This window comes from Cheilinus undulatus, linkage group 21, assembly GCF_018320785.1.
Source record: "Cheilinus undulatus linkage group 21, ASM1832078v1, whole genome shotgun sequence".
Classification (NCBI taxonomy): Eukaryota; Metazoa; Chordata; class Actinopteri; order Labriformes; family Labridae; genus Cheilinus; species Cheilinus undulatus.
In genome coordinates, this window is record NC_054885.1 from 28,995,266 (window position 1) to 29,004,847 (window position 9,582).

The following is a 9,582-nucleotide window of genomic DNA, read 5'->3' on the forward strand; positions in this document are numbered from 1 at the left end:
ATACAGTGGTCAGTAGGTGTCTGCTCCAAGAATCGGCACGCCACGTTTCACTGATCTGGATGAGGCCCTTGCAATAGGGCAACTTCAAGCTGGTGTTCAGCAAAACCAAGTTATGGTTGTTGGAGTGAGCTCTGGTACCATCTCCAAACTGAATGCCAAGTTCCAGGTAACAGGGATGTCAGAGACAGACTGCAAGGTGGGCGTCCCAAGAAGATGAAACCTATAGAAGACAATTTCCACACAGATTTAGAGTCAAGGTTTGCAGGACAATATGGCCGACGGCTCTCTGCCCAGTCAGTTCGGAACAGACTGCATGCAGCCAATCTCTGGTGGCATAGGGCTGCCAGGAGGCCTCACCTCAATCCCACTGAAGACTTGTGGGATCAACTTGGGAGTGCTGTTGGTGCCAGAGTGACCAACACAACCACATTAGCTGACTTTGCACAAATGCTTGTCAAATTGACAATATGTCTTCATCCAATCCACCCAGCAACACCAAACAACAGTTGATGGCAGAAATAAGCTCATTGGCATTGGTACTGATGATTTGGTAAATTTCTTATGGGCGCAACCCTCATACTCAGCTCTGCTGCTCATCCCACAAACGCATGCTCCTAACAAATGTGGCACCATTTAAAGGGAAATAAACAGGCTTTCTAAAGGTATAAATCTATTGCCTATAAGCATTGTTACAACCAAGAAATAATCTACTAAACACATCTTTATTTCCTTTTCCTGCTAGGTTTAGTTACATGGAAAAACAATTATCCTGAAATATACAGTCAAATAAGGTCCCTTAAAAAAAAAAAAAAAAAAAAACAAAACAGAAATGACTTACCACAGTGTTGTGGATAGGTTTGGGGTCTTTCTTTTCTCACCCTTCTTTACCTTGAATCTATGAGCCAGTTGTAAAGAGATGTGGTGCTGTGTCTTATTGTGGAATGAGTAAAGCCTTGGGAAAAAAGGACTACAACTCCCAGTGTCTAAGGTCGTTGTCAGGGAGAAGTCACTTCCTGTGCATTTGTTAGGACCTGCTGATTGGAGGATCGAATTCACCTCTACAGAACATGGGCATTCACAGCAGTTGAAGAGCCGTTACTGACAGGCCATGAAGAACAATGCCCCAGCAGCAATGCAACTGTTTTGTATTACTGTCCTAACTGTGCTTGTTTTAGCGGCATCAATTCAGAACCAGGCATTTTCAACTTGTCCCCACAGTGCAACCTTTCTCCACCTTCTCTCCACCAAAAACAAAACCTGAACGAAACAAACTAGACGGAGCTTGCGGCTCGTGGGAGAAGACTGCGCTCGTCAGGTCACCGAAGGAGGAGGCAGTTATCAAGGTCCAGACCCTCATGTCCAGCAACAAGCCAGTAGGTAATCACTGCATGAGCTCAAGAACACTTCCAGAAATCTCTGTCAACAAAGCTGTCAACAAATGCAAGTTACAGCTGTATCATGCAAAGAAGAAGTCGTATGTAAACACAGTCCAGGGACACCACAGCCTTCGCAGGGCCAAAGCTCATTTAAGATGGACTGTGGCAAAATGGAAAACTGTTACATGGTTTAAAAAAAGAATGTCAAATTGTGATTAATCTAACAGTAGATTTCATGTCCTGCAGACTAAAGAGGAGACCATTCAGCTTGTTATCAGCTCACAATTCAAAAGTCTACATCTGTGATCGAATCAGGTTGCATTAGTGCCTATGGCGTGGGCAGCTTGCACATCTGGAAAAGCACTATTAAAGCTGAAAGGTATAAGTCTCATTCAGGGAAGGCCTTGCATATTTTAGCAAGACAATGCTAAACCACATACAGCATCAGGAGTCTGTGTGCTGAACCAGCCTGCCTGTAGTCCAGACCTTTCACAGACAGAAAACATTCGGCACATCACCAGACAAAGTCAAGTTATCAATAACCATATGTTTATTTGAATTTCAACAAAGACAATTAAGTTTCCTCTGTATTTTCACATTGAGAGAAACCGTTTCATGAATGAGTTATGAAAGGACCAGACTTCAACCTAAAGGCATATCACACTGATCCAACAGATACTGCTGAATTGTTTGCAAGCCTGAAGAGGCAAAATTTTAAAACTCAGGGCAGAGAAATATTTTTCTTTCTAAAAATGTATTATCTGAATTACAGAGTCATATTCAGGATAGCAGGAATATCCACCCAGGAATACTAACAGAGCCTGAAGCAGCTGACATCTGCAGATAACACAACCCCTATTGACTGATTTTATCTTCTCTACTGACTGATGATCTTTTTTTTTTTTTTTTTATGGGAAATACTGTTTTTTACTTGACTTTTGCCTGGCTGTCCTAAACTTGAGGCCTGAAAAAGAGAAGCTCAAAGAACTGAAACACTTGATGAGAGATGAGTGTCGTGTTTGTATGGATGGCAGATAAACAGGGTGTGTTGAAGAGGCCGTCTTGGGAAATTTCCTGTGTCATTGTGGCATTGCTTTCATTTCGGTTTAATCCCAGGAGCAGAAGTTTAACGAACCAATTAATTGCAAAATCAGATTAAATCCCCACAAGCCCTGCTATGATGTCAGTGTGAAGTATTTCTCCAATGCTCAAGACACATATGTAATTGTCCCTGATTAATTTTCATTGTAAGATCCCTGTTAGAAGGCAACAAGTCCTTGAGTCATGATCTTCAGCTATTCACCCCTGATAGGCCTCTCCGCCGGCAATAGTCGAGGGCGTAGGCATTTTGTTTTGGGGTTGTCTGTCCCACCAGGCCATTCTTAGCATCTCTCAAGATAACTTTACGTGATCTTCCTCAAACTTTGTTAAATGTCCATTTTGACTTGTGATTGAAATGATTACATTTTGAAGGTTGTAGGTCAAAGTTAAAGGTCTTTGGGACTCACGTTCATCCTTCAAAGTGAATTTAATACCTCAAGAAAGCTTGGAAGGCTTTTTCTCAAATGTTATACTGTCTACTCTGACTCAAGTATGAACTAATAATTATCATGTCAATAAACTGCATATGAATGAAATACTTTTAAAACTTTGATGGATTTTCTGAAAACTTGGCACACATGTCCACCCTGACTCCAGGTTAAAAAGCCCAGATAAACAGGTCATAGATCAAGGTCATTAAAGGTCATGTTTATTTATTTTCCAGGATGCCATATCTCAAGAAATCTTTGAATCTTCATTCAAACTTTGCTCTAACGTCCACTCTGACTCAAGGATGACGCAATAAAGTTTTAGTGATTAGAGGTATGGGCCAGTTGCCTAATTTTATCCCTCACTTTTCAGCATGGTATCTCAAGAACCACTCAAGGAAATTTCCTCACAATTTGCACAAATGTCAACTCTGACTCAAATAGGTCGTTTCCACCAAGCGGTCTGGCTCAGTTCGGTGCAGTACAGCACTCATTTTTTTTGCGTTTCCATAGAGCAAAAGTTGGAAAGGGTCCCAAAAAAACGACCCGTATTGTCCCACTTTTCAGCACCCTTCCATAGGGGTGCCAATCTTACCTTACTCTTGTCTTCAGTCATAATATGACTGAAGACAAGAGTATAAGACAAGTATAAAATGTTCTGCTACATAACATTATTTGATACAATGCCACATGGACTTATTTCTGCTACCCTGGAGAAATATATACTCAGAGGCTGGATTTTAAAAATATCCTTATCTATGACACACACATATGTAGCGATAAATGTAACTGTCTGGCCCTGAGGATAGCTCAGACAGTGCTCTGCCTTCCACTCCAGATTAACACCAGCTAAAGGGCAAAGATCCTCCTGCTCGGCTTCTCAGCTGTGTTGCAGACAGACGACAGACCACTGGGCAGACAGTCCAGTCAGTAATCCCACCGAGGGGTCCTGCATATCCCACTCCCCTCAAAGCTCCAGCCTTGGATTATGAAGGTGACATTGGTGCAATGAGAGTAGGGGGTTATGCACACCTCATTACAGAGAAAGCAGGATAAGACTTTAAATGTCTGAGCTGGGTGGGGTCACAGGTGGTCCAGGTTGACAGACTAATGCTTATCACTGATTGAATTTAAAGGGAAAAACAGCATGTTTGGAAAAAGAGTACACTACTAGTTTATTTTCATGTGTTTTAAAAGTGCAGAATGGTTTTTGCCACAGTTTTTGTAATCATGGACTCAGTGAGTGGCTACACTGAGGTAAACTGATAAGTCATGATAATGGCGTGCCACTGGGATATGGGGGGGACTTGATGGGCCTAATGGAGGGTCCAAAGTGGTACCAGGAAGGCGGGCGACTGCAACAAAAAGCGCTGGGAGACCACAAAATGAACATTAACGACACAACTGCCTGTGTTGGTAAGGCATTGGAAGACATTTCTTCCTTCATCTGTCCTCCTGGGATTATCTGGTTACAGCACATGGACTCACTGGTGGTGATGCAAGTTCCAGTCTTCTCAGTATCATAGAGACTGTTTGTTCTCTGCAAAATTGACACAGAATCAGATTAAAATGACGAGAAATGAAAGATAATATTGATTCAAGAATAAATCAGTGCAACTTTAAAGTTTGAATTGACAACTACACTTAGCGCCTAATGCAAAGGTGGAAAGACACTACTAACAGTAATTATGTTTACTGATGTTAGTGGAAGCTTTTAGTGTGTTTGTATCTTTAATCATTTTTATAATCAGTTAATTTACTTTTATTTCAGTACATTAAGGGGGAAATGTGCTTTGCTTAAATTCTTGGCATGTTACTGACAAAAAAAAAAGATACAATTTTAAATGATGGCATAGAATGATATTTAAGTTTTTTGTCAGTGACATAAAACTGGCCAGTTGATTGGTTTATGCATATCACATGATGGCCAGGATGGAGACAGGCCGTTTGGACTAAAGTGTGGTCAAAAGAATGATATATAAATGTACTGTCTGAATTTTCATCAAGGCAGAAATTCCTTGTATTTTTTCATGCCTTGTGAGGCTGCACCCTGAAGCTTTTCCCATCATTCCCCTTAAGGGCACCCTTACTGTCGACCATATTCACTAGTCAGACATTTTTCTTCGTCACTCTGTCTTGAATACTTATTTTCTTTGTCTCTCCCCATCCTCTGCTGTCTCTTTGCTTACACCATAGTTTCAAATTGTATTAAGATGGGCTCACAGGTCAATCTTTATCTGAAGGCTGTTGATTCAAACAGGGCTTTACCAGTGGCTTCTCTAATGTGAAAGATCCCTATTCCTCTGCTAGAGCTGCAAATGCTGAAATCAGTCGACTCCGATGCTTTGTGGAAATGTGGCAGGTGCTGTTCCCCCGTTATAAAATACTTGCATACTGTTGCTTTAAGAGTAGCTGGGATACAAAAGAATAATCCATTCAAGCAGGGAACTGTTTTATTTACATTCATCCTTTTATTTATTAACAATCACTTATTCACGTGTGTTTCCTTTTACTGGTCAATTTTCCTGCTCTGGGAATCAGCTGATATTGGTGTCTACTCACTTAAGTTCAGAGCCAGTCCCTCCCAGCCATGTCCACTCTTGATTCAGTCATCCTAAAATCTGTTCTTCTCTCCTCCACAATCTTTCTGTTGTTTCTGTTGGTTTCCGCTGCAACCCTCCTCCACCCCAGCCACCTCCATTACAACTGACTGGGGTCTTGGTCCAGCTCCTCTGTGCCATCCTGCATCGCCATCTCCAAGTCCTCTTATCCCACTCCTTCCATCACCATCACCAGTGTCTAGACTCCATGGGGTGGGGGTGGAGGTATCCTATCCTATCCTATCCTGGATCAACAACAAAAGGGTATTTTTTTCTTTTAAGCTCTTGAAATCATCTTTGATAAACAAAATTCCTCTCAGAGATTAAAAGATCAATTTCAAGTTGTTTTATTGATGCAACAGTAGTGAAGCTATGCTAAGGCGTGAAGGCTAATTAGCAATTACTTAATCAAAAATGTCATTAAAAGGCAGCCTGATGACTTATTATCCATCTGTTTCAGACCATGCTCAGCTAAAAATAAGCCACAGATGAAGGAGACTGTGAACATGAGCAGAATGAAACCAGTTAGACATTATCACATTCAAAGATGATGTGTGAAGTGTGTGAAAGGTTTCACCTTCAATAAACACTGTTTTCCTGTTTTTTAGTAAGGGAGTGAATAAAACAACCTATGCTAATATTATGTGATTAATGTAGCTCATTTGATGAACCTACACAGGAAACTTTAAATGCATTGCATCCATACTAACCATTGTGCAGTGACTCTGTCAACCCTTACTGTTCCAGTGTGCTGCTAGAAGCAGTTTGATGGTATTATCATCGAGGGATTACTCCTCCTTCTTACAGGTTTAAATTCACAATAAACACTTTAAGCTCGTATGACACATTATGAAAATTCTGCTCTGTACAAGTTTCTTCTTTTGGAACCCAGAAGTGATAAAACCCACGAGAAAAAGAAATCATTTTAATTTGTACAAAACATTTGGATTTGAAAAGCTCTGCTGCATTCAAGCAGATGCCTGCCTTATCATTTCCTGGACGTGTCGAGAAACGTTTAGTTACGTTAGGTGTTTTGACAAGTTGTTTTCAGATGTAATAGAGCATTTGTAGCCCTAAACCCTGCCAATAAGGAGCCGATGTACCGTAGCAGCATGTCAAAATCTGACAGCAGCATATTCAACGCTTAGATCTGACCCGACAAGCCAAAGGTGTGGGTGTGGTGCTCACTTAGTCACTTCAAAAAAACACATCTGCCTCATCTTCCAATGTAAATTCTCCCCCCGTGTTGTATTTGAAGAGTCAAGTTGGTCCCACACGACGCTAAGAAGCCCTTCTGGAAGAGGGATTAGATTTGGATTAGCTATGTCAGCACATATATGTCAACTCCAAGACTACTGTCTCAGATTAATGCTTGCCCTTCCTATCGGATTAGGATTAGGGTTTGGACAATGCAAAAGAAAAAAGATTAAGGGCTGGAAAGGAAGGCAATTGTCTTATTACCCTCCAAAACAAAGTGAACCTAATAATGATTATCTCCCTGTTCCTTTTTAAAGACCTGGGTGCTCTGAAAGTTTCCTGGATTGGAGTTCTGTCGCGTCTTTTGCTTTCACTTTGTTTGAAAATGGATCTATCGTGTACTTGAGGGGGCTTCAGCTGCATCATAGACTTTACTCCTTGTCAATGACTCAACAGAAGTTTGACATTTCCTAAAGCTCCAGTGAAGCTTTTTTGGCTGGTAATGAAACAGACTGGAATTAATATTGATGTGTCTTTATGAGCAACAAGACCAAAAGTGACCATCAGAGAAAAGATTGATTTTTGTTTTCTTTATGATTATGTTATAGGCCTGTAACCCCACAGCAGGGTGGGCGTCAGAAGAGGACATCAAAAGCATGCTGCAGAAACAGCCCAAAAGATTCACTGAGTTGCATGTTGTAAAATAAAGAAGGATAGGGGAGAGTGGGGTAAGATGAGGCAACTTTCACTATCAGTACGCCCTCTTTAAGGTCAGAAAAAATAACAGAAGAAGAAGAGGAGGAATAAAAACATGAGTCTTTGTTTCAAATTCTCTGCTATGAAATGAAATCACCAGTGTGGCCCAGGTGGTAAATTGGGCCGTTGTGGGGTAAACTGAACACCTGAGTGTTGAGTTCAACCTTGAGAGGAATGCATTAACAAATAGCTTCATAATTATGAACTTGTCAGAACAAACCACCAATAAGTTTCAAGATCACTGAACAATCATAACAGTGATTCAATGCCAGTCATTGAGGTTGCAAGGGAATATGAGATGTCGTTCCCTTCTTGTAGTTCCACCTTCTGAGGTTGTGGTAGCTTTTTCACTTTGAAGCAAAGTGTATGATAATCACGTCACCAGCACGAAGATCTGACATACCTGATTCACTTCTGATTAAATGATAGATCATGCAGCCAGAAACAAGGAGTTAGAGGTTAAAATTTTATTCTGCTTTGTGGTGAACGAGTCAGAGCCAAGAAAAAATCCTTTGCACATAAAGCAAAAGTTCCATTTGTCATGCTGGGAATTTTTTCTTATCAAATGATGATTTAGGAAATAAATAATGAAGCTAGCATTAGTTCATGCAGAGCACAGTAGTCATACACCCAGCTATTGTCAGTTGATGGCCAACTGATCCTAATTATCACCTCCCAGCTCCAACAGCCAATCACAGCTCTCTCTCTCAACACAACAGTGTATTTTGTTATGAGATCCAGGATAAAATACTGAGTATTGAAAAGTTACAAGGACTGTTTTAATCCTGTCTGACCTCAATCTGCAGCTCCTTACTCACTCGTATATGCTGTAGTGTTAGGGTTCGTAGTTTCCTGTCACTCACAGGCTGCAAGAATTTAAAGCACAATATCTCTGCTCTAACCTGCTCTAACCAGCCCTCCTTAAATGTGTGTAAATGTGCCTGCTGTACTGTAGAAAAGAACAGAGAGAGAAGCCGTGTCGACTTGCGAGACTCACCTACGGGGGCCTTGTGTGGTCCGAATAAAAAACCCTCCTGAAAATGCGTTCTCAATAATTCCACAAGAAAAAGGAACACTTTAAATCCTCAAAAGTGTGTAAGGTTACTCCAGCAAATTTAGAGACAAAGTCACCAACAAAAATGGATTACATGGATATTTTTGAACGATTCCATGCATGAAAAATGATGTAAGAATCCATTTAAAAGCAAAAACCAACGCACTGGTTCAACATGAGAATATAAGTACCAAAAATTCAAAATGGTCAAATAACCCATGAGCTGAAACCACAAAAGATAGCTTTTGGTTTGATTTAGTTCTCCATCTCAGACCATACAAACTGTCTAGTCTGATCGGCTGACGCTACCTATAGAGAGCAACATACCAGCATGGGTCTCCCTGGCTTTTAATAGCCATTGGGTAGTACTTGTTAGCTTCTATTCATACCCTCTTTTGTAGAAGGATTTCTTTTCCACTCACAAGTAGTACATCCCTTAACTGGTTAGTTCACCACAGGAGTTATCACTATTCGCCCACAGACAGTCTCAGGACTGAAGAACATGTGTACGCCAATCAAGGCAACAGGTTGGAGTCTTCAAAAGACCCAATGGGCAATCAGAGGCCTTTTTTTATACCTGGTTCTGCTGATGTATCTTCATGGAAAGTCCCGCCCTTTTGAGTTGAACTTTAGACACAGTTTTGAGGATCACAGAAACTGAGAGTTCACCAAGTTCTTGGAAACCAAGGGTTCACTAAGTTTACAGAAAAGTTTACCAGGTCAGCAGCAATGGAGAGTTCAAAAGTTCGCCCAAAAAATCCCTGGTGTTTTTGTCCTTCACTGTCTTTCTAAGATGGCGATGCGACACCTGCATAAGAGGCCGCACTATGCCTTCACACTTCTTCTGTCAGCTAGGTTTCAGTTCTACAGGTGCAGCAGCAACCATGGTCTATTTATACACATGTGCACATACAAAGTTAGAGAAGCTTAAAAACTGCATAAGAAATAAAATAAAACATTTGTTTTGTAAAACCCGACTTTGGTTAAATATTCCAAAGTTTAAAAGAACAACTGATTATTAAACTGGGGTTAAGACTAATTGTTTGTTCAATGAAAATAATTTAATAACA